The sequence below is a fragment of the Eublepharis macularius genome, chromosome 1 (genome assembly GCF_028583425.1).
Source record: "Eublepharis macularius isolate TG4126 chromosome 1, MPM_Emac_v1.0, whole genome shotgun sequence".
NCBI classification, from domain to species: Eukaryota; Metazoa; Chordata; class Lepidosauria; order Squamata; family Eublepharidae; genus Eublepharis; species Eublepharis macularius.
Window position 1 is genome coordinate 18,450,110 of NC_072790.1, and position 26,041 is coordinate 18,476,150.

A 26,041-nucleotide genomic window follows, 5' to 3' on the forward strand; every position below is an offset into this window, starting at 1 on the left:
TGTTGATTTTCCTGATGAGACTCTGGCACAGGTGAAAATAACACCCTTTGACCTCTGCGTGTGGAAAGGCAACCCTCACTGCATTCACACAAGCCTTCTCAAAATCGACCAAAACCTCTTGAGGTGCCAAATCTGGAATCAATAGCTTCATTATTTCAAACCTCCTATTATAGGTGTCCATGTTCTTTTTTGAAGTAAAATGTAAATACATGGTGGATATGAATTACCCACCTTGGCAGGCCATGTGTACAGTTGGTAAAACATACTCGGCACTTTATCAAAGGTGCCATCTCCATAGATGGTGTCTTTGTTTAATTCAAGCATAAGATCTCTGTCACATAAAACCAGAATTCCGTCTGGATTTTCTACACCGGAATTGTGAAGTATCAGTTGCCTATACTTTTCAGGAATGTCAAAATTTATGGTTTTGGGATTAGGCAAATTTCTGCCTGTTCTGTGATAGCAAAGACTTCCTGCAAGGGCTGATTGTCTGGGCATATGAGCCAAAATATCATTATTTAACCCTGACAACACATTTCCCATCACATTGCAAGGAGTAGCACTTCCTGCTCTCATGTCTCGCCTCATGTTGCTTTTGGCAACGTTAGCTGCTGCTTTTTGAGGACAGGAGTCATGATGACAATGTTCTGTTGGTTCCTGAACTATGTTGCCATCTTTTATTTTTATAATCGACTGGCACTTTGAGTGATTCTGACTGCATCTCCAAGTCGCCACTCCATTGATAGCGCGAAAACCTATCAACCCCAAGTAAATCATAACTTTGTTGTTCTTCTGGCTTCTGGCAAACTCCATTGTTTGCACTATGAGACAAAAATAAAGCTATAAGGTGACCCAGGAGTTGGCCTTAAGGGCAAGTTCAGTGTTTAGGGTCTCCTTGCTTAAAGCCCCCCTCCCACCCACATACCTTGGCTTAAGTCAAATAACTGTTTATTTTTAAAAAAATTTATTAAGAACTAAAAACAGAAACAGTTAAGAATATATAGAACCTAGTAGAGATTATTGAATAGATCTGAGAGATTATATAAAACATAGTAAATTAGATAATAATAATAGAATAAAGTACATACTAGGTGTATAATGGATACTATTACCTCTCTCCTCTATTCCAAACCAAAAATATTGTTAAATGTTTTTCATCTATTATTAAAACACATATTATACAGCAGTTAAAAATACAGTAAACAAAAATATTATTTCAAAGAGAGAGAAAAGATAAAGAACTTAACAGTTGCTATTAATAACCAAATACCAAATGAGATTTTCCCCCTCCATCCACAATAACTTGGGTCTTGTTCATCTTGCCTGCAATTAGCATAATATGAATCTTCGGAATCTTCTTTAACTTCAATAATTCTTGAAGTCTCAAAACCACCTGGGTCACAGTCATTATAGTATGTTAATCCATATAATATACCAGATGGCATTGCAAAAGAGAAGGAAGAAAAGGAGAGGAAAGAAATCATTAGTTTGAAGAAATATATAAATATAGATTTTCTTCAATATTAAAATTTATTCTTAAGGTTTGAACTTCAAAAGCACTGCCCAATGTTTTAATTTTAACATTAGTATTACTAATTTATTTTGTTGCCCCTTAGTCTAATTTTTATATTTATTATAAACTAGCAACAAAGCCCGTTGTGGGGAAAAATACAACGAGCTCTAGAAGGGGGAGGCTGGGCAGGCGGGCATTGCCTCCTCCTCTACAACTGATCCTAGCAGGGTGAAGGGGTGGGGGTGGGCATTGCCTCTTGCTCCACGCCTCATCCCAGCCGAGTGAAGGTGGGGGGCAGTCATTGCCACTTCCTCCGCTCCTGATCCTTGCTGGGTGTAGGCGTCAGGCGGACATTGCCATTTGCTACACACCTGATCCTGGTAGGGTGAAGGGCGGGAGGGCATTAACTCCTGCTCCATGCCAGGTGAAGGGGTGGGTGGGCATTGCCCCACGTTCCATTCATGATCCCAGCTGGTGAAGGCGAGGGGAGGGCATTGTAACCTGCTCTGCTTCTGATCCTGGCCAGATGAAGGGAGGACGAGCATTCCCACTTCTTCCGCTCCTGATCACGGCTGGGTAAAGAGGGGTGGGCATTGCCTCCTGCTCCGCACCTGATTGTGGCTGGGTGAAGGGAGCCAGGCATTGTCACCTGCTCCGCACCTGATCCCAGCAGAGTGAAGGGGGGAAGGCATCGCAATATGCTCCATGCCTGACAATGACCAGGTGAAGGGCAGCACATTGCTGCCTGCTCCGTGCCGGATCCTGGCTGGATGAAGGAGGGGCGCACATTGCCACTTGCTCAGTGCCTGATCCTGGCTGGGTGAAGGCAGAGGCAGGCATTGCCACTCGCTCTGCTCCTGATCCCAACCGAGTAAAGTGGGAGTGGGCATTGCCTCCTGCTCCGCACCTGAATCCGGCCGTGAAAGGGGGCAGGCATTGCTGCCTGCTCTGCACTTGATCTTGGCTGGGTGAAGTTGGATGGCAGCCATTGCCACCTTCTCCACTCCTGATCCTAGCCGGGTGAAGGGTGGAGCGGGCATTGCCACCTGCTGTGCTCGTGATCCTAATTGGGTGATTGCAGGGGGTGGGCATTGCCACCTGCTCAGCTCCTGATCCTGGCTGGTGAAGGCGGGGGGGGGGCATTATCACCTGCTCCATGCCTGATTCCGGCCATGTGAAAGGGTGGTAGGCATTGCCACCTGCTCTGTGCCTGATCCCTTCCAGATCAAGGGGGAGTGGGCATTGCCTCCTGCTCCACACTTGATTCCGTCCAGGTGAAGGAGACAGGCATTGCTGCCTGCTCCGCCCCTGATCCTGGCCGGGTGACAGCAGGGGCGGACATTACCACCTGCTCTGCTCCTGATCCCGGGGATGAGTACAATGGCTTCTCCCGTAACAGCTCTGTAGTGCAAATAGAGTAGAACTCCCAGGAGAAAAAAAGGCACACTCTTACAGATGATCAAAAAATGATCAATGTCTGATAAATGTTGGAAATGTAAACAACATGAAGGTTCATTTTATCATATGTGGTGGTCTTGTGATAAGGCAAAACAGTTCTGGGGTGATATAGTAAAGGTTATGTCAGATATTTTACAAAGGAATATAACTAAAACCCCGGAATTGTTGTTATTATGCATGAACCTAGAAGACTTTGATAAAATGGACAGAGTTATGGTATTTTATATGATTACAGCAGCCAGAATGTGTTATGCACAGTTGTGGAAGACTCAGGAGATACCATCTATGGAAGACTGGATTTTGAAAGTTCTGAATATGGCAGAAGTGGACAAATTAACGAGGAAATTGAAAGAGCAAGAAGTATTGGAATATACATCAAGCTGGGAAAAATTCAAGAAATATGTGGAGAAAAAGTGGGACATGAAGGGGAAATTGTGGTCTTTGGATAGTTGTTAAGGGGGAGATAGAAATTTACTTAAGATTAAAAGGGGGTATATTTTATTATATTTTATTGGTTTAGTATAGAGTTATAGTAATATAGTATTATAAAGTTAAGAGTAAGATAGCATATTCATAAGGGAAGTAATAAGGTTAAGCAATAAGGTTGTATAGGCAATATACGATATTTTAGTGATGTAATAAAAGTTGTTAAGGGGGAGATAGAAATTTACTTAAGATTAAAAGGGGGTATATTTTATTATATTTTATTGGTTTAGTATAGAGTTATAGTAATATAGTATTATAAAGTTAAGAGTAAGATAGCATATTCATAAGGGAAGTAATAAGGTTAAGCAATAAGGTTGTATAGGCAATATACGATATTTTAGTGATGTAATAAAAGCAATAGATTTATAATATAGATAATAGGTATTTAAGAAATAGTATTTTACATATATATATATATATATATATATATATATATATATTTCTTTTAGTTAGTATATGTACCTATTATATACTTATATAATTTTTATACTCTTAATTTAGATAAGTATTATATTAAGATAGTTAATACAATTAAATAGATTAGATTAGTATGTATTATATTATATTATTATAGATTTTAAGAATTTATAGTATATACTCTTTAGATTAAGTTGGGTATGGAAAACTGTTGGGAGTCATTAGAAAAGGGAGGAGGGAAAGGATGGGGAAAATGCAATGGGGTGGAAAATGATAATGATTATTATGTTTATGTTTGTAAACCCATCCAATAAAAATTCTTTAAAAAAAAAAGTATTTTCAAAGTGCAATGTGCTACTAGTTTGTGACAATTATATAACAGTGCAAATCAACAATCCCACATATGTATGAATGACCAAACTGGGAAAGAACAGAGTCCAAAAATAGAGTCTCTCTCCATGGGTATGTAAATATTGGAGACATTAGGACTACAGCGCGAGAGAATATACAGCTGCCACTATCCGGGTTTCTGGAAATATGAATGTCTCCATTAGGACTACAGCGGAAAACAATGCCCCTGAGGAAGAGACAGACGAAATCTGAGCTTATGAGCCGGCCCCAGATAGGGCGTGGATTTGAATTGGGCGTGGTTTGGTCATTCATACATATGTGGAATTGTTGATTTGCGCTGTTGTATAATTGTCACAAATTAGTAGCACATTGCACTTTGAAAATACTTTTTGATCATTTGTAAGAGTGTTCCCTTTTTTCTCCCGGGAGTTCTGCTCCTGATCCCAGCTGGGTGAAGTGGGGACAGGCATTGCCACCTGCTCTGTACCTAATTCCAGAGGTTGAATGGGGACGGGCATTGCCACTTGCTCTGCGACTGATCCTGGCTAGATGAAGAGGGTGTGGCATTGCTGCCTGCTCCGTTCCTTATTGCATCTGGGTGACAGGAGGAGCGGCCATTACTACTTGTTCCACTCCTAATCCCAGCTGGGTGAAGACGGGGGCGGGTACGGCCACCTGCTGTGCTCCTGATCCCAACTGGGTGATGGCGGGGAGTGGGCATTGCCACTTGCCCTGCTCCTGATCCCAACTGGGTAAAGGTGAGGGTGGGCTTTGCCATCCGCTCCCCTCCTGATCCCAGCTGGGTGAAGGCAGGGAATGGGCATTGCCACCTGCTCTACTCCAGATCCCAGCTGAGTGAAGGTGGGGGGTGGGCATTGCTGCCTGCTCCCCTCCTGCTCCTGGCCTGGGCTTCCTGCCACACCTCGCTCTTTGTGGGACAGGCTGGCTTGCCTAGGTTTCCCTCTGTGGCAGCACCCTCTGGTGGCACACCAGGGTATGAAGTGAGTAATCTGAAACACGCTTATTCTTTTATATAGTAGGATACCAATCTTCAAGATTGCATTTTAAAATATTCATTATGCCTTCCAAGTAAGATTAATTAACTTACTGTGTTTTAAACTGAGCCAATTGACCATAAATGAATATAGCATATCCTCAATATCTTTTTTGAATCTATAATCTTTAAAATCTGAGTATGAAGGACTGTCTACATCAAAGAAAATTAACAATTACTTTGAAAACTATATAGATCTCGATTTTCCAACCCATCTGGGCTAAATTAAACCTTAATAGGATACTAAAAAACAGCTTAAGGGGCAGCTCAATCCTAAGGGGAGGGAGTGCACAGGGAGAGAACTGAGGCTTGCGTGGGCGTAAACAGCTGTTACATCGACATAAACCCCTCTCTGCTGGCGCCCGCCTGAGGCACATTACCACAGTGCTAGTGAGCACGCTTGGCGGCCAGGCAGAGGCACAAGTATGGCACAAGTCCCCACACTGGCGTGGGAGAGGGCAGGGCGCAAGTTAGTCCACTTCCAAAGCCACTCCAGGCCCAGGAACGCCCCCTGCAGTGGCAGAAAGTTATGCCACGAAAAAGGAGGCATAGCCCATAGGTGCCCATTTGGCCCCTCTGCTGGTACCCAGCCCCGCCTCTGTGGCACAAAGGAGCATAGGATGGGAACTACCACAGGGGCCAATCTGCGTGTGCTTCCAGGGTGGGCAAGCCCCCCTCCCCACACCCAATCACTTGCTCACGCACCCTACAAAATGTCCGGCTGCACTGCTCATGACCTCAGGTAGGTGAGCACACGGCTGAAAGCTCTGCCCGTCTGCCTTCTGCCATGGGGACTTTGTGCACAAGGCGGGAGACTGCACTAGAGGGGACTTAGCGGGAAGACTGGGAGAACTTTGCACTCACTCAAGGGAAGAAGGGCAAAGTCCAGAAAGTCTGACTAACAATAACCACTCAAGTCTCCTTGCAGAAAAGGGAACCCACTCATGCTCATCTGGGTGGGTTCAGTTCTAAAACCAGCAGGATTCATACTAGACCCGTCCATTTGTTCAAAAACTATGGGGTCTTTGAGTTCTGCAATCTCTAGCCCTAATCCTGTGACTAGGGCTGGTGACATTGGGTCCTGAGTGCATCCGGAATCTATTAAAGGTAGCACTCGCACATGTGTCCTTTTTTTAGTTAAGTAACATCACTGGCATAAACAGTAGGGCCCCTTTTTCTCTCACCTCTGCTGTCGGGACCTCTTTACGGCAGGTCTGTCTCATTTCCCAAGGGCAGGGCGAGGCTCTCTTCGACTTTTCCCTGTGCAGGTTCTTCGGCATCTCATTGGCATCCAAGCTGGTCTAAGGCCTCCCATATTTCGGGGGCAATCTTCAGCCCGGCAGGGGCTGAATGGTTTCAGCCCGGAAGGGGCCGATGGTTTCAGTGCAACTCAGCCCCTTCCCCTGTGGGCACTGATCATACAGGGCAGTGAGATGCAAAATGTCCAACGCCCCCACACTGCAAGCATAGTCCTTGTTTCCATCGTAACTCTTGTTCAGTCCCTAGGTGGGGAGGTTTTGGCCCCGGAAGGCCGCGTCCTCTCCCTTCTGCGGTCAGCTTCCTCGCCCCCGCCTGTTGTATTTGCACAAGTTTCACTGCCTGGTTCCTGTTTTCGGCCTTGCACGCTAACTGGATCCATCCCAGTAAGGTTTGTGGGTCATCTTGCATTAGCGCCCTATCTAATAAGTCGGCATTTAGTCCATTCTGGAAACATTCAATCTTGATTCCCTCATGGTAATCATGAACTTTGGTGGCGTATCGTCTGAACTCAGCGGCATACTCTCGCATGGACCTTGCCTTATACTCTTTAGCTTTGTCCGGGCCCTCTCCTACTCCAAAGGATCTTCACATTGGACTCTTAAGGCATATACAAATACATTTAGATCATACAGTTCTGGCACTCCTACTTCATTTAGAGTTACATACCAGGTAGCTGCAGGGCCCCCCAGTCAGGACCCCAAATGACTCACCCGGCTGTGCTCTGTTGGGAACAACTGTCCCCATTCCTGGAAAAATTCCATGGCTTGCACTATAAAAAATCCCAAGTCCTATGGATTGCCCTCAAATCTGGCTTCTAGTTTAAACAACCCTTGTGGCAGCCCCGTGGTGGGAACTCCTACTTCCTGATTTTCTACAAGCTGCTGTATTGGGGCTGCTCTGGGGGGTGGCTGGATAGGTCCCTGTGCCATGTAAGGTATGTGCTGTGCTACGCTTGTTCCATAAATGATAGGGGCTGCTTGGGTCACCACTCTGTGAGGTGGTTGGAGCTGTTGTGCTTGGGCCCCCGAAACTCTCCGAGGGGGGTATGCTGTGGTGCCTTCTGGCCACTGATGGCCCATTTGTAATCCTGTCCTGGTTGGGATTACGATCAGGATTCCCTGTGGTTGGGTGCTTTGGACCACTCTCATCGCTGACGTGGTGATTGGCACCCCTGCGCTAGCCATGGTTGTTGGGATGATTAAAGGCTGTGCTCCCCCCCTTGCATGACCCTGGCTCCGCGGGGTGTTATATTAGAGGCAATTACTGTTATGGGAGGTTGAGCTGGCCTCCCTTTCCTCATTCCAGATTCTATTGGCCACTGTGTGTTTATGTGGGGGCGGGGAAATCACTTGTGCTCCTATAGAAGATGCAGGAGTAACTGGAATCGGCCTTCCACCCCCCCCCCCCGGCAGGCATTAGTCCCACAACATTTATCGGTCCCTGACCAATCTGTGGAACTGTTTCTCGCTCCCTCGGCAGTGGCTGCTGCAGGGAAGTCTTTGGCTTTGACTCCTAGCACTCCTCACGCAGCTTCACAGCTGGTCCCACCAACAGAATCTTTATCTTTTGTGCTCTTTGGACATCTCATTCCCACTCCTGTTGTATCCTCATTGCCTGGGCCTGTTCCTCCAGGGATCGATAATTCTCCAATTCATACGCCACCTGCAGGGCTTGTGTGCAGCCCAGCGGAGGATACTATCTAAAGAAACTTGGTGCATGTCTCTCCTTTGACCCTGTCGGCTGTGGCTTCTGGCCCCCAATTGGGTTTACTGGCCTGGCCACAGCGCCAGATTCACTTATATCCGTGGTGTCAGTTTCATCCTCGATTGTAAAATCCGAAAGGTCTTGCCCATTGCCAGGGGGTAATCCAGGGTCCCCCTGTATTTGTACATCCACCAAATTCGTGTTGCCTTTTCCTTTGGAGTGGGTAACTGCAGCATCTGGCCCCAATCCTGGTTACTTGGCCCAGCCGCAGCTCCCATTTCACATATGTCCAAGGGGTCTGTCCTTATTTCAACTGTACAACTACAATACTCCTTGGCATTGCCTGGTTGTAATCCAGGGTCCCCCGGTCTTTGCAAGTCCTTCAAAATTTCACACACAATCCCGCCCTCAGCCTGTCCAAATCCTATCCATGCACGTACAATTGCTCCCGACATGAATGGCTCCGTGTCACCAGAGGTCCTCACCTACCGATCGCTGGATGTTTTCCCTTCTCTCGGGTCAGCGATACATTCCTCCATCTCAAGGGAGTGCCAAAAATATGTTATTCTTCCCGACGTTGGATCCTGCAGTTATGGATCTGCGAGGGGCCCACTTGTGGGTGGGGGGTAAGTTCCAGGTGGACCTGGCCTTGGGGACTGCTCCCAGTTCCGAATACATTGGGAAGGTTCTTGCGGCTCCAAGTCCCCTCATCTCAGCTATATTGGAGTTCATTAGGTAGTCCAGTCTCGTTTGAGTCACAGGCACCAGCTCTCTAGAATTTCCTCCAGGAGTTGCACCTGGTCCCAGTCACAAGTCTGGATTGCTAGTTGGGTCCTCTGGCTTCATAGTCCCCGGGTCTGGGTCTGATGACGTGAAGCCAGTAGCCATTCTCCAAAGGTTACAGGTACAGAGGAATTTGAGGGGATTCCTGTCAAAATGTCAGTCTATGGATGACAGTCTATGGCAGATAAATCCCTGTACCCTCACAGCAAGAAATCCATGATATTGGTTCAAAGCTTTATTCAGGGATCCAATCAATTCCACAGATATGTCCATAGGATTGCTCAGAAGAAAAGCAAGCATACAAGCAAGTTGACAGGAATACCTAAGTGTATGAAAACCCCTCTTATTATAGAGCACAATTACTCATCCCCCCTCCCAACAGTAAAACATAACTTTTGGTGCGAAGCAGGTTTGAGTGCTCCTCGCATAGTTTACATATCAAGTCTAGACACTAGGAAGGCATAAAATTAAAGTTGAAACACAGTGATTCATGAGAATGAACAGTTTACAAGGTCAGAAGTTCTTGGAGCTTCAAAGCATTTAGATAAGGCACCTGTGGCTTCAGTAGGCCTGTAAATCAAGGCAATTTATGGCATTGGCAATATGACATCAAGGTACAGCATCAACAATGGTTCACAGTAACAGCAATGGCTCATTGTAACAGCTCAGCTTAAAATAATGGCATGGATGAGGTGCAGACACGACAATTTCCTTCCATGCAATTTCATACATTAAGCATCTATTAAAGAGAATTTTTCTTCTGGCCAGTTAACAACCCTATCAGGAAGGGAACTAAATTGCAATCGCATCTCTAATTCCTTGTTGACAAGGAAAAGTTTGCAAAGACCAGAGACAGTGGGGACTCTGCTTGGCTAGCTCCCTGTTTTTTTTAATCAGTTGCTCATGCTGTATAACAAGATCTAACCCTAAGGATGTTTTAAAAATCTTGTTCCACTTAACAGTGAAAACCAACTTTCCATTCTTTTCAAGAAATATTGTTTCTGATTGTTACTGTTTAATGACAGACAGACAGGGTGACCAGAGCCCTTGTGATTTTGCCCCTCTAATCCCCCTGCACTTGACTCCTCTGGTTCTACATGAATTCTTAGTAACTCCTTGTCCACTAGTTCTCTTTTCAAATAGTAATATGAGTTGACTCTGTCATTTTCATAGAAAAACCACACCATGGGGTGAGAAAAGCTGGCAATTTTTCTGAGGCCCCCTGACCTCATCAGTGCACACTAGTGGTGCATCTTTGCAGCCTTCCTTTTTTCCTAGGGAATAGTCTTCATATAAACTTAAGATATAGCCTGCAGCAATATGCGAGAAACAATACAAATTAGTTTCTAGTTGTCTGCATATTTGTTGACTGAAATACATTAAAAGGGGGGGCGCGCACAATTTAAATGCATGTTATTGTTTCAGCTCATGAAGTAGATTTTTCGCTCACAGCACTGCACAGCTTAGAGGGAACATTGGCTGCAATATGAGTGGGGCTTGCCATCTACTATTGGCAAATCCCTCCGTGCATTTGCTTCCTTTCCTTTAGAAGTGCGAAGGAGCACACAGAAGTGCGAAGGAGCACACAGAAGTGCGAAGGAGCACACAATCCTCAGAACATGGCTCCCATAAGGCCATGCTGCAGAGAAATAAGTGCTCCCCCCCCGAACTTGCTGATCTGGGATGCAGCCGCAAGAAGGCATCCAGAGGAACATGTCAGAAGAGGAATTGAAGCACACAAGTGGGACGTTCCCCAAAGGGATCAGCAGTCAGAGATTATGTTTCTTCCACCTGAGTCCCCTTCCCAAGGAAGCAAAGGTCCCCAGAGCAAGGCTGAAGCTTTACATTTCAATGTATCAGGCAGAAGAGTTTCCCCCAGGAGAGCTCCAGCAGAAGAGGGGGGGGGGTCCCAACAACACCCCCTTAAGGAAGGATCATCACCAAACAACAGGCACCAAAATGGAACAGAGGAATAGAAAAAAGACTCCAACAGAAGAGGGGGGTTCTCAACAACATCCCTTTATGGAAGGATCCTCTCCAAATAACAGGCACCAAGAGGGAACAAACAGGAGCCAAAATAAAACTCCACACAAGACCTCCCAGCACAGGCGAAGGGCAGCGAAGTTCCAAATGGATCAGGCCTGGGAACTCCTGGACTTCCACATTAGGCAGAAAAGTGTTCAGCAAGAGTGGGAAATGCTGTCCCTTGTGCAGGAGCTCCTGTGACCTTCGGGCCATGCATCCTGATAGCTGAGAGTGCCTTCTTCCCCTATGGCTGGCAGGGGGGCTTCATTTGAATGAGGGCCCTTTGAATCTTCTGGGGCAACTGCCAACACTTTCGATGAACCATTTCATTCAGGTGGAGCTCCAGCCTCTTTCTGGTGCCCAAGCTCAAAAAGGAGAGGCCTTGACACCAAATTAAATGGCCTCTTGTGCCTCTTGCGCCACTGAAGCAAGCACCATAAAGCTTCCAAGGAACCTGAGGACAGTGACGGGCAATCCCAGATGGTGCTGGACTCTCTTCACCAACACATGAGATTCCAAGCTTGCAATCGCAATCTCTTCTAGAAAGGGAGCATCCGCCTCTCCAAATTCAGTCACCTGGGCCTTTCCAGCTCCAACTGGCAAGTGTGTTGTTCTCCTCAGCAGTGAAGTTTGGGTATGGGTTTTATTCTGATGAAAAGTTCCCCGGTGCTCTGAAGAGGCCTTGCTCTCAGTCCAGGGGGACTCCTTATTCTCCTCCTGCTGTGTGAAAGCCATTTTAAGGAGAGGGGTGGATATGCAGAGTGTCAGGCTATCTACCAACTCAGACAGGCCAGAAGAGGATCTTTTATACCTGCATTGAACTTGGCAATGGCCTGTTACTGTTAAATTAGACAGAGATGCCAGGTAGTGGCTTGGCAGCCCCCATAAGAAGGCCAAATATTTCTGCTTCACATTCAGGTCTAATAGGTCCAGAGTCGCTGATAGCAGAAAGGACAGGGAGAGAGTTCTACTTCTGGGGCGTTTCTGGCCAGCACGGACCAGCTTAGGAAGGGGTGTCTTTTCCCAGCCAATGGCTGGTGTCTGAGGCTGTCTCTCTAAGGCAGGAAATGCCTCCAGGCATGTCTCAAGGTACTTTCTCTTGAGGTGACCTCCTAGAGAGTTTTGCTGTGGCAAGGGCCGATTCCAGACGGCCCTCCCCATCCCGAAACGTCGCGCGTCGTTGCTCGGAAAACGCGAAATATCGCATTTTCTCGCGCGAGTTTTGTGCGACGTCGCAAAAATCCAAGCAATATCCTGGCAGCACATCGAGCGGCAGAGACCAGAGCCAAAAGTGACGAGGCAAGGAGGAGGCCTTCGTGAGGAGGCCTTCCACACCCACTGCCCAGTCGAAACTAGTACAGGCAAAGCCTCTCTCAAGTCAGCCCTCCACATCTCTGCCAGTGGCTGCAACTGGTAAAAGTAGCCATGATGACGCTAAGGAAGAGGCAGTGCCCGGAGGGATGAAAAGAGGCAATTGAAAGGATATCCATCAGGAAAAACAAGACAAGAAGGAGTTCCACCTTCAGAAACTGGTGCCAAAGTCACCTAGCACGTTTCTACCTCCTGTCTCAAATTCACAACCGGAAGAAAACAAGGAATCCCTAATAAACCTGCAGACAGCATCTTTCCAGCTGCCTCAGATCAAACCCCAAAAGGTGGCAAAAAAATCATGGGAGAATCCCTTTCCTAAAAGGCAGGCATCGACGTAGCTAGGCAGGAGGAACCCCCTTGAAACCTCACCTGAGCTTGTCGGTAAGAGGTTCCTCAGTGCCTCTCACAGAAAGAGCACCATTTGGCACGGACACGAAAAAGACAAGGCAGACACAGCAGGATAGGTTTTTGCCGGTAATAGTTCAAAAAACCCAAGCAATATCCTGGCAGCACATCGAGCGGCAGAGACCAGAGCCAAAAGTGACGAGGCAAGGAGGAGGCCGTGAGGAGGCCTTCCACACCCACTGCCCAGTCGAAACTAGTACAGGCAAAGCCTCTCTCAAGTCAGCCCTCTACATCTCTGCCAGTGGCTGCAACTGGTAAAAGTAGCCATGATGACGCTAAGGAAGAGGCAGTGCCCGGAGGGATGAAAAGAGGCAATTGAAAGGATATCCATCAGGAAAAACAAGACAAGAAGGAGTTCCACCTTCAGAAACTGGTGCAAAAGTCAGCAAGCACTTTTCTACCTCCTGTCTCACCTTCATAACCTGAAGAAATTAAGGAATCCCTAGTAAACGTACAGACAGCATCTTTCCAGCTGCCTCAGATCAAACCCCAAAGGGTGGCTGAAAAATCATTGCAGAATCCCTTTACTAAAACACAGGTATCAAGGCAGCTAGGGAAGGAGAAACCCCTTGAAACCTCACCTGCGCTCTCAGTAAGGGGTTACTCAATGCCTCGCACAGAAAGATTACCATTTGGCACTGACATGAAGAAGAGATGGCAGATACAGCATGATAGGTTTTTGCCAGCAACAGTTCAGAGATCTGGGCATGCTATTACTCCAGTTCTTCTGGAGATATACCACGGACTAAGACCAACACAGAACATGCTGACCAAAAGTATGGTATCAAGGGAGAAATCTCTTCCTAGCTTGCCACTCCCGGGCCAGAAATCAGTGCAATATCCTGGCAGGAGATCGAGCAGCAGAGACCAGAGCCAGAAGTAAAGAAAGAGAAAAAGAGGAAGGCCTTCGTACAGAAACCCAAAATGGGGGGGGGTCAGATTTAAGGGATTTAAAGGAAATCAAACTATTCTCTCTCTCTTTTTTCTATTAGACAAGGCTTTTATGCAGTCAGGAATACAGTAACTTGGGAAGCAGAAGAACAAAATCAAGATGAAAAAGTTTTCGATACAGAACCTCTGGCAACTTATTTTTAGTGAAAATGGCATAGTGCTTTGCATGCTGCCAGTGACTGTGGCAGAGAGGCTGAAAAAAGCTTCAGCAAGCAAACACTCATCAAAACCTTCTGCAATGCGGCAAGAAGGGTTAAGCCATCCAGACGTCTTCTCTCTTGTGTGTGAATAGGCTTCTCAGTTGCCCGCCAGTGGCAGGCAATCTCCCTAGGGTTGTGTAATTGATTACTCATGGAGTAAAGAATTCTGCCCTCTATCCATTGTCCATTAGCCTCAATTAGTGCCGCCAAGTTCTAGTCTTATGGGAAACAGAGAGAAACCTCCCTCTACCCAGTTTCTCTACCCCAGGCCTAATTTTTTAAATTTTTAAAATGTCCACCTCCAGTGCTATCATTACACTCAGTTTAAAGCTTTAAGGGTTAAAAAACAACTTGTATTATGTCAGGAAACATGTGGGCAGACAATATTCTTGTAAAAGAATGGATGTGATGTTCTCTCATTTATTCACCAAAATAAACCATCAGCAATATTTCTGACCAACTAAATTTTCTGAACATTCGTCATGAGCAGACCAGCATAGAGCACATCACAGCAGTTTAATCTAGAGGACACCACAGCATCATCCAAGGTGGTGTCCTTTGGTTGCTGTGATTCATCCATCTAAGCAGATAATCCATCTATTATGACAATAATACAGCTGGAGAGCTAGAGCTGAAAGGAGTGGCTTCCCCATGGCCACCTGTAGAGTTCATGGCATCGTAAAGTATATCAACGTTATTGTCATCTATATTGTAGATGGAGGAGGGCCAAATAGGCCTGAGAACTGGATTGCCAAAGGCCACTTGGTCAGTTCACAAGAGAGAGAAAATCCCAACAAGGGACATCCCAATTGACTTCTCCATTTCCCCACCCTCACTGTTACTCTTCGGTCAAACAGCTTGAGGTGCTAAACGTTTGCTACTCATCGTAAAGTTGATGCATACAATCAGAGAAGCCTCTTTGCTAGCTGGGTCATTACAGAGAGAGGTCCTCAGTCTTCACTATGTGGTTAACACAGAGTTTCATATTTACAGTCATACTGACATTCCTCCTTAATCCAATAAAGACAGTAAATAGGAAAAGGAGTTTGGTGGTCTTGAAGAACTTGCATGGTGGGTCTGGGGGGATTAATGGCAAGAAATTCCTTCATGGAATCCAAGAGATATGGCAGCTATTGTAGCACAAAGAGACAGGGAATAGTCCTATTCATTTAGCCTAGTTTCTATTGGAAGAAGTCAGCACTGGAGCTACCAGCGGACGTAAACGCATTCTGGTGGGGAAGAAACCAGCCAGGAATAGGGCAGAGAATGACATTTCAAAAGAGGAGTATTTCATAGTTTGTCCTTTACTGATCCAGAGAACTTGTGGGATCACATATAGACAAGAGGAGACTCCTATCACAATAACAGCATGTCACTGTCGCATTATTATTATTTTTGAAACAGCGCACAGGGCACCCGTAGTCAGGGCGGCTGGGAGGGTCTGACACCCAGCATTGCTGGAGAAGCTTCCTCCACTCTGTACAAAAGGAAAACGTGATGGATTTTGACTGAGAGCATCATCCTTCCAGTTGGGGTGAATCGGCCTCATAGACTGAAAGACCCTTCTAGGCAGCTGCCATCGCTGATTGATTATTCTCTTCTGCACATTTCTCTCCAACTCTCATCTGGTGACATTGCTCAGGAAGGTGAGCTCAGGCATGGAAACACCCAACTCTGTGTGCCTTCTTCCCTTCTGGGGGCCCAAAGGAGGGGCAGCTGGCAGAAGGTAGCAGAGGGATCTCTGAATGAGGCCTGGGAGCCCCCAGTTGTGCTGCAGCCTCTTCTTTCGCACGTGCCACTCCAGCACCTCTTGGCTTCCTGGACTGATGAATGGAGTCTGTATTGCAGTGAACTTGGGCTCAGTGGATTTGCTGGGAGACAGGGCAGTGGGGGCTGGAGAGACTGCATCTGGAAACAGCCAGCCAAGAGACTTATTGTACATTGTGGGCAGCCCCCACCTGTACATCAGGCCTTTGTGGAGGAGGTTGAGTTGGAGATTCCCGAGTAGAGCCCAATCCACAAAATTGAGCTCCTGCGCCCGTCGCACCAATGGCCTCTTTCCTTGGGGAATGACTTTGGGGAGCGTATACTTCCTCTCCAACCAGCAGACCACATCCTGAGACCGTCGGGCCAAGGGAGCAATTGTCCCCAGCTGGACCCCAAGGGCTTTCTTAAGTAGGTGTCTCTGCAACACCATCTCCAAGGAAGCCATCAGCTTCTTTGAGTTTCTTGGTACACTCATAGATGGCTTCCTCCTGATTACATTCTTTCTGTGAAGTAAGGCAAGGGTCTTCCCATCCTCTTTGACTCTTGTGATCAGTGGAGGAGAGACCAGTATGAACAGGCGCAGAGACTCAAGTGGCCTCTTGGAGGAGCCCCACCGTCTCTCGACGATCATGCTCTTCATGTGGGTCTCCAGCTTCTCCTTTATCTCCAAGTGAACCGAAAGGAACGGAGTAGTGTTAATCAATGTCTTCACTCCAAGCCAGCTACAAAGCACAGAAGAGGCACAAGTGGGCAATGACTGCATGGGCAGGAGAAACTGCTGCACAGACCAGAGCACCAAGCCAGGCAGACCTTACTGGTGCTGTAGCCTTTTCCAGAAGACATGAACCTCCAGGCTCTCCTGGACCCCCAGCTCTACAAAGGGAGGTTTCGTGCTCTCAAACTCAATGGCTGTGTGCAGATAGTTGGTAGTGTAGGGCTGCTGGGTGCCGCCTTGAACAGGGACTGCATGTACCCAGTTGCAAGCAGTGAAAATCTCCTTGTTGTGTGAAATCTCTTGCTGTGTGAAAGCTATCTTAAGGTGAGATGTGGATAATCAGAGTGTCAAGCTATCAACCAACAACTCAGACAAGCCAGAAGAGGATCTTGTCTGGTGAAAGAGAGAGGTTGCGTGGCTGCTAGATGAAGGCTGCACCTTGCTGTGAAGAAGGGTGACTATGTTCATCCCAGGCATGGGCAGCATGATCTTCAAAATGGAGGTGTGGGTCTTTTTTAACCCTTGGGGAGCCGAGAGAATTTTGGAAGTGCCTGATTTCACTGGACTGAAGTCAAAGTTGTCTGAGATGGGAGCAGGCTCACTGGTGCTCCATGAGAATGTTTTTTGGCCTCTCCCTCCAGGGAATCCAGACTGCAGGGCTGCAGGTACATGGCTGCCTGGTGTTACTATGGAGTCTGTATTGACTGGCCTCACACAATGCATGTTCACATACGATGCACGACGGATCATCGCAGGTTGATTTCTGAATATCTCCGGTTGCCTAAGATTGAAACACAAATGGTGTCAGAAAGATCAGTGCAGAAACCCTCTAGCAAAAGAGAGGAATCAAGGCAGCTAGGGAATGAGAAACCCCTTGGTACATTGATAGTAGATACAATTCCAGCAATTCTAACATCAAACAGTCAAGTACTTCAAACTGCTTCTGGTAACAGCTATACAGAAGAAAGGGAGGTAACTTCAGATTTACTTGGAGGAAACAGAGACCTTGAAACCTCTGAATAAGTCACCTAATGATATCTTATTTGATAGTACACTACTAATCGCCAGAACAGTAGACTGTATTTTGAAGGGAATTAAAGTAATTGAAAATAAGGTCGACCTTGTATCACAGAGCATGTTAGAAGCCACAGCTACCAATAATTCTGCTGGAACTACTGTGTCTTGTATACCTCAACAAGACTCTACTCCGGTGAGAAGCTTTAGGAGAAAAGATCTCTTGAGATCACAACTAAATCAAAGTCAGCTTAGATAGGACTAAATATTTGCAAGTATAAAAACCAAGAAGTTCCTTGGAACTTAAAATATCAGGTTGTTTCACATCAAAAGGCTCTTATTAAAGAGAGATTATCTCCTACTGATTTAATTTCTATACAACTCCTGAGTAAGTCAAATCAAATACAATGAGTGAATCTCATCTTTAAAAATCCAAAAATCCTCAGAATTCTACTACGTCAGAAAAGACTGCTAATAGCAAAGGAGGTTTTTCCAATGCGTGTATTCGATAACTTAGAGGTTAAACCCCTGGTTATAGGAAGAACTCTCTCTCCTATTAAAACTGATGATTATCTCCAAAAGAAGAACTCAAGTGAGGTTGTTGGTGACCACCAGCTACAGACACGGAATTATAATCAACACTCTGCTCTAGAGTCTGCAGGAAATCTTCTCTCTCTTGCTAACTCTATTGAAGAATATATCTTAAGTTCTTTTTCAGTCCTTCCATGAGAGGAGCAGCTACAAATAACTGATAGACTCGAGTCCTTGAGACTTAAACTATCTCACAGACACATCTAGAATCTCTGCTTCATGAGCAGTATAGCGTACCTGGGAAGATACACTCAGAAACAGATTGAGACATTATCTAGACAAAGACTCAACAAGAAGTGATATTCAGAGTGATATTCAGAGTGAAGTACTTCTTTTTAAAAGATTTTTTGATGTGAATTTCAAACTCGATATTGTGTCACCAAAAAAAATTGTGGTCAGATATTGAACTTGAGATTGGGCAATGTTTTTCCAAATATCGTAATCGCATTGCACATTTTTCTGTCATTACCAGCAACTGTAGCCTCTAATTAGAGAAGCTTTAGTGTTCTAAGCTTTATCATTCTAAAATGAATTAAGTCATACTTTCAGTCCACAATGGTGCAAGACCAATTGAACGGTTTGGCTATTTTGAATATCAACGGTGACAAGGCAAAGTGGCTTGATTTTCCTGTTATTCATGAATTTACCTGAAGAAAAGCATGTAAAGCATTTCTAAATGTGAAGTGATGCCCATTTCTGATCTGAAATTCCCAATACAGAATGTGTTTGGTGCTTCTCATTACAGTTTTGTACTTTTAGTATTGTCTTAGCATTACATACATCTTGAATAAAATTGCTTGCCATTACTTTTTTTGTAAATAGTTCTGTAGAAATCATTGTCATTAATGCATTTTATCATATAGTCCTAAGAATAAATTGTTTGATTTCTTGTAAGTGGTCGGATTTTGTGCCAAACGAGCGGCTCCTTAGCTATTTCAGTTCTATTTATTTTCATCGGCTCTATTACTTGTAAGTATATCATATAGCACATGTACATGTATATACCCATACATAAATCATATGGATATAGCATTAATTACAAAAGTACTTGAAAAGTACAATTTGAAATGGGGCCTACATTTCCCACCTGGCCCAGGCCTATATCCAGCTCTACACGGCCCTGTAGGCTGCCATCACTCTGGTACAGGTTCCCTCAGAAGGGCTCAGAGCACCCAACCAACCCCTTCAAATTACTCTTTCCCAACAGGTTTGATTTATGAAGTGGCTGAATGAGGTGTGAGGACCGAGGCAGAATGAGAAAGAACTTGATTCTAAAGCTTTATTAATAACTAGTGCTCCAACTTGTAAAATAAGGAGATTAGTAAAGGTTGGTAAATAAACAAAACAAACACACCGTAAGGCATCTAACTGTACTGTCTTAACTATCTCCTGGCCAGTGCTTCTGCCTCACTCCTTCTGGATGAGGGAACACTTTCTGCAGCAGCCTCTCCTCAGCTCTCTGCTGGTAGGAGTGAGGCCTTTTATCTCTTCTCTCAGGCACCATCTCTCTCTCTCTCTCTCTAGTTTCCTACTGGTGCAATTTTTCCCTCCAAATCCCCTCTTACCCAATCACAGGGGCCAAAGGGAGGCTGGGAAATGTAGGCCCTGCAGTCACTTTAGTGCAGGCTTCCCCAGAGCCACTAGGCCTCACTAGGCCCAGGCTCTTAACAGACCCAGCTTGAACTGAGTGTGGTAGATTTGCTCCCAAGCCTGCTTCCTGAATTCTTGACTGCCTTTCTTTCAGGGCGTCGACTGCCTCTAGGCATCCCAAACAAAAGGTTGCTGCTATGCCCCACAACAGCATCCTGATCTTAATACCTGTTGCAGCTCAAGCAGAACTGGAGTAAAGGCATGCATAGATTTCTGGACCCTGAATGGCAAGCCCCAGTCATGCTGTATCTTCATTTTCTGGTTGCTGTCAGTGAGAAAAGGTAATTTTGCCACAGGAGACATGGCATAACCTCTTGTTGTGGGCATGGACAAGGTAGCAATGGGTTTATCTTTCCTTAAGTCCTTTGATTCTTCTCTTTTGCTCACCAGGCTCTGCAGTGATCTTGCTGCCTGGTATGGCTCTGGCGGAACTGGAGCAAAGGCTTTCTGTCTCCCCTTTTCTGTTCCATGGCTGTGCTTCTGGATGTGGGACCCTTGCTGCAGAAAGAGCTTTCCCCCCCTGATCAGGAGATCTTTGGTAAAGAGACCTGGGTTAAACTGAGAGTGGTGGGCTTGCTCTGAACTCCACTTGCTGAGTTGTTGCTAGGATTGCCAGCTCCAAGTTGGGAAATTCCTGGAGACCTGGGGCGGGGGGGGGGGGGAACCTGGAGAAAGTGGAGTTTGGGGAGGGAAAGGACCTTGGCATGGCATAATTCCATAGAGTCCACTCCCCAAAGCAGCCATTTTCTCCAGGTGAACTGATTTCTGTGGCCTGCAGACCAGTTGTAATTCTGGGAGATCTCCAGCCGCTACCTGGAGGCTGGCAACCCTGGTTGTTGCCCCGTCTTGGCTGCCTTCAGTCCCTCTAAAGCAATGTTCCTTCCTACTGAACCACACAAATTCGTGGCCTGTTCTGCCTCAGGCCCAATTCAGAAGAAGCAGAGAGTCCGATGAGGAGAGGAAACCGAGTTACTTTATTTGAATAGAGGGAAGACTGTGGATACAAGGGCAATAAAAGCCCAGTAAAACCAACCATTCTTCAGAGGTCTGAGAAACATTACATCAACTTTTATCACCTTGGGTTCATTATGCATTCCGCAAGTTATTGATTGAGTTAGTTACGTGTACATATGACTTAGCATTAGCATCATTCCATTGGTTTAGCACAATTAGGGGTTGTCCCCTTACTCAATTAACACTCGTAAAAGTTGTTTATCATTTCAAAGAACAAACACTTTCTTTGGCAACTCTGATATCAGTTCAAGTATCCATTGGGCAGATGTGTGTCATTTTCACGACTAGCCCAGATCCATTCCTATCCTTGATGTAACTAGCAGGACAACTACCCATGGTTAATTTATTCCATTACATGTTATATGTGCTGGGCAAAGAACATTTCCCAACATTCCTGAAACAAAGGCTTTAATACAAGTACCCCAATCTATGGCAGGATGATGGCCATCTATCTCTTGCAATGTTGCCAAAGAGGGAACTGAGATTCTACAGGCCTGGATCTTAATTTTTTTGTTCTCACAGATTCTAGAAATGCAGTTTCATTTTCTACTGTCAGCACTTTTGTTAGCTTGCAAGGACAAAATAAAGGAGTAAGGGGCTTCTCTTAGTGTGGCTGTGTAAAGACAATCATAAAACATGATTACATCTACATTCATATAGTCATCTTTCTGATACATGTTTGTGCTGTATCTAGAGTTGCATAAAATATCACTCAGGGACTGCTCAGCAAAAGAGAGGCATCAAAGGACCCAGGGGAAAAGAAGCCCCTTGCAGCCTCACCTGTTCCCTCAGCAAGGTGTTATGCTACGTCTGCTGTGGCAAAATTACCTTTTCTCATGGACAGCAAGCAGAAAAAGAAGCTACAGCATGACTGGGACTTGCAACGCATGGCCCAGAAACTTTGCTTGCTTTTACTCTAGTTCTATCGGAGCCATACCAAGGAGAAAGATCAGTGCCAAAACTAGTGAGCAAAAGAGAGGAATGAAAGGATCTGGAGAAAGAGAAACCCATTACTACCTCTTCAATGTCCTCAGCAGGGGGTGGGGGTATGCTATATCTCCTCTGCAAAAATTACCTTTTCGCACTGACAGCAACCAGGAAAAGAAGATATAGAATGACTGGGGCTTGCTACTCATGGCCTAGAAATCTAGGCATGCCTTTACTCCTCTTCCCCCAGAGCCATACGAGGGAGTACCCTCTACAGAAGAGGGACCAAAGAATGCAGTTGTGGGGCATGGCAGCAAGATGCCAAGAGGCACTCAAGATGGGGTAAGATCTCAGCGAGTGGACCTGGGAGCAAGGCCATCACACTCTGTTGGTTTTGATTGTTCTCTGCCTTGCCTGTTTTTGATACAAGTACTTTGAGACCCCTTTGATGGGGGACAGGGGGGGATTTTAACCTACCGATACATACATAAGGTGGTAGAGATGGGATCTCTTTGCTCATAGCATCATTGAACAGCTAAACCCCAAACTGACAGTACACTGCAAGATCTGTAGACTGGCTGCCCAGTCGACAGGTCTTGCATCTTCTCTACCATACAGGTCTACTCTCCAGCATCTCCTTGGGTTTCCATTTAAAATAGCATTGCCGGGGGTTTAAACCGCTCCGTTGCAAGGTTAACCAACATAGTCAAAAATACAGAGTGCCATAATCAGTGAGAAACATTCAGTCCACCAAATTACCTAGAGACTAGGAGTCTTTCATATCACCTAATGCTTGGTCCTTTTTAATTGGAGAAGTTGGGAATTGAACTTGGGACTTTCTTCATGAAAATCAGAGGCTCTTCCATTGAGCCCAAACGCCTCCCCATTATGAACACCATGCTGAACAGCTTGGCATTTGCAACACCCACTTATGTTACAGGTTAAGGTTATGCCTTAAATAAGAAACAAGTTCCAGTCTGCTGCTCTTTTGGCCCAGTCTATGAACAAAACTGTCTAATTTTCCAGAGGTGGAGCATGGTTGGGTCATTAATTTGTCATAGATGCAAAATACAGAATTGTTTGCAGTTGGTTCCCTGCTAGTGTCTGTGTAGTTGAACGTATTGTTGAAGGGATCAGCATTGGGTACACTCCATTGCCTGCGTTTTGTGTCTGGTGAGCTGGGGAGCTGTTTGCAGCATCTCTTCTTGACTGGATCATAGCAGCTGAGCACAAGATTAGCTTCATTCATGAGAGGACACCAAAGGCATATTGAGACACCTGCACTGTAAATATCAAATGGAATTCTTCCATTACGTGCCTTTGAGGCAGAAATAGCAGACAGATGGCAAGAAATACCGTCAGGGCCGGCGCGCCCATGGAGGCCAGGTAGGCGGTGGCCTCGGGCGCGTGGGCGCTGGAGGGGCGCTGGAGGGGGTGTTGGGGGTGGAGGCACGTGCAGCGAAGCTGGCATGACTGGGCTGCCTCTGCTACTGCTGCAGCCAGCCAGCCAGCCAGCCCCTTGCTGCCGCCGCCGCCACCACAACACCCCAGCCGGGCACAGCCTCTGTGCGCCGCTCGAGCAGCGGCTCGCGGCTTCTGCGCCCAGCTGGGGCGCGCGGCAGCAGCGGCACGGAGCTGGCTGGATGGCTGCAGCAGCAGCTGTAGCCAGCCCACGCCAGCTCCGCTGCGCGCTCCTCCGCCCCAGCTGGGCGCAGAAACCGTGAGCTGCTGCTGGGGTGGCGCACGGAGCAGCCTCCGCGCGCCGCCCCAGCCCCGGCTCGCAGCTTCTGCGCTCGGCTGGGGCGCGCGGCGGCGGCGGCGGCATGGAGCTGGCTGGATGGCTGCAGCAGCAGCTGTAGCCAGCCCACGCCAGCTCCGCTGCGCACCCCTCCGCCCCAGCCGAGCGCAGAAGCCATGAGCTGCTGCTGGGGCGGCGCACGGAGCAGCCTCCGCGCGCCGCTCCAGCAGCAGCCCGCAGCTTCTGCGCTCGGCGGTCCGTGCGCCGCCCAGCCCCCCTGCGGCACGTGATGACGTCTGTGATGACGTCATCACGCCGCGCGGAGGCGCAGGCGCACGCCGCCGCAGGCGCTAAAACCTCTGGCGCCGGCCCTGAATACCGTCGTTGTGCAAACAGACGCTTCCAAATTTGCTGTGATGTATCTGAACAGTTTGGTGAATGATTGGCTCCCTGATCCCAACTGCAAAGCAGGATGTAAGCCAAAATAGCAGTTAACCATGCATTGAGAAACAGGCAAAAGAGTGCCCTTGAAGCTTAGTTTCTCATAATTTTGGTTCTTAATGGTGAGAGAGGTTTTACTTAGTACTTTAGTTCCAGCAGCTATGTTGGAGCAGCCTGCCACTCAAGCTCTCCATTCCAGGCAATAGTTAACTCCGGGGCTTTTTTTTCAGCGGGAACGCAGCGAAACAGAGTTCCGGAACCTCTTGAAAATGGTCACATGGCCGATGGCCCCGCCCCCTAATCTCCAGACAGAGGGGAGTTTAGATTGTCCTCCGTGCCGCTCAGCATTTCCTAGAGCTACTTTTTATTACTTCTGGGTAACTCTAGGAATTGCCAGAACTCTATGATAAGAACTTCCTGTAAGTAGATGAAACCTTTTTTTTTTTACTATCAACTTCCCTGCTTCCAGCAGCAGCTGGTTTTCTGATTGGCCATTGGAGGTCTGATTGGCTGTGCAGATTTTTAAAAAAATGTTATTTGAGTAGTACTTGCCACCACAACACAAAGATCTTCATTACTTGACTGAACAAAAACTGTATATGCAAGAAAATGTTTTTTTTTTAAATGTCCATTTTAAAAGGTACCCTGAAATGCTGCCTGAAATGCTGAAGTTTTACTATTAGAATTATGCATACCCTTACTCTAGGACTCCTAGGTGCCTGCCAGTGGCGGACAAACTCCCAGGGGGTTGCATCCTTGTCCGCCAACCTGCCAATGATTGGAGGAAGGTGGCAAGCTCCTGGAGGTTGCCTGCCAGTGGCAAGCACCCAAGGAACACACACTGTGCTCACGCTTGCAGCAGGTGTAACGATGTCAATCCCGGAAGAACAGAAGTAATATTGTCATGCCAGCTGTGGCAGTGCTTCCGTGCTTCATTTGGTGCTGAATTTGGCCCCAAATGGGTGGAATCGGCCCCACACAGAGCGCAGGAGCACTCATGTGGCCAGCGCGATGATGTCGCTTCCAGGAGTGAAGTCATCGTGCAGGCGCCAGAGCACGTTCGCATGCATGGGAAGGAACAGCATGCTGCTAGCACAAGGTAAGTGCCAGGTCCCTCCCCCTCCCCTGGGAGGGTACAGGGACCTGGCAACCCTACCTTACTCTCTGACATTTTGTGCTTGACTCCTCTTTCTGTGGCAGCCTTTCTGTGGTTGTGCCTACCACCCTATGTCAAAATTCTAAAATTGCCTGCAGGCTCAAAAAGGTTAGGGACCTCTAACTTCCTCAAGCACCTGAAGTGGTGGGCATTTGAGTATCCCTAGTTCTGATTTCTGTGTGGCATTGCAAAAAATCTCCCTTCGCCTTCTGCAGTTCATGCTGCTGAAATGAGAGCACTGGCCAAAAATAAAGAGCAACGATAAGGGCACCATCTAGTGGATTTACAGTCAATTTTCATCTCTCTTATACTTCAGGAGCTTCAAGTAGGAGCCTTCAGTCTTTCTGGAATTTATCCCAGTTGTTTGGGAGGGGAAAAATTAGATATATGGGGAAATAAACAGGAATTGAGTCTATCTGGTAACTGAGTAATTGATGATTAAAAGTTGGTGTAGTATTGTTGTTAAGGGCCTAACAGCATAGGTGTAAAGTACAGGGGCGCCTGAGGGGCTTGAACCATCCCAGATTTGGCAGGGGGGGGGGCTGAGCCCCTCCCGGGCAACCAGTGAACTCCGTGGGGGATGAGGGGCTCAAGCCCCCTCGGATTTGGACAAGGGGGCAAGCAGTGACAAACTCACATGAGGGACTCTATAATCGGTGCAGAATCTCACCCCCCCCCCTCCTTTTTCTTTTGGAACAGTACAGGGGCAGCATGCAGAGAACTGGCAGGATGGATAAAACTTCTAGCCAAGTTTTTGTCGATGAACTTCCGTAGCTTCTCCCGCTCGACAGGGCTGATAGAGTATAATTTCCCTTTGGGCAGATTCTTCCCCGGGATAAGTTCAATGGCACAGTCCGTAGCCCTACGGGGAGGGAAGCTTATCAGCCTCTTTCTCATCGAACACTTAGCTTAAATCACTGTACTCCGGAGGGATTAGACTAGTTCTTCTTGACTTGGTAATGCCACCTCTGGGGGGTGGGGTGCCATCGGTCCCCACTCTTTGTCCCATACATGGTCTTGGCAACTTCCCCCTGCAAAGCACAGTTCTCC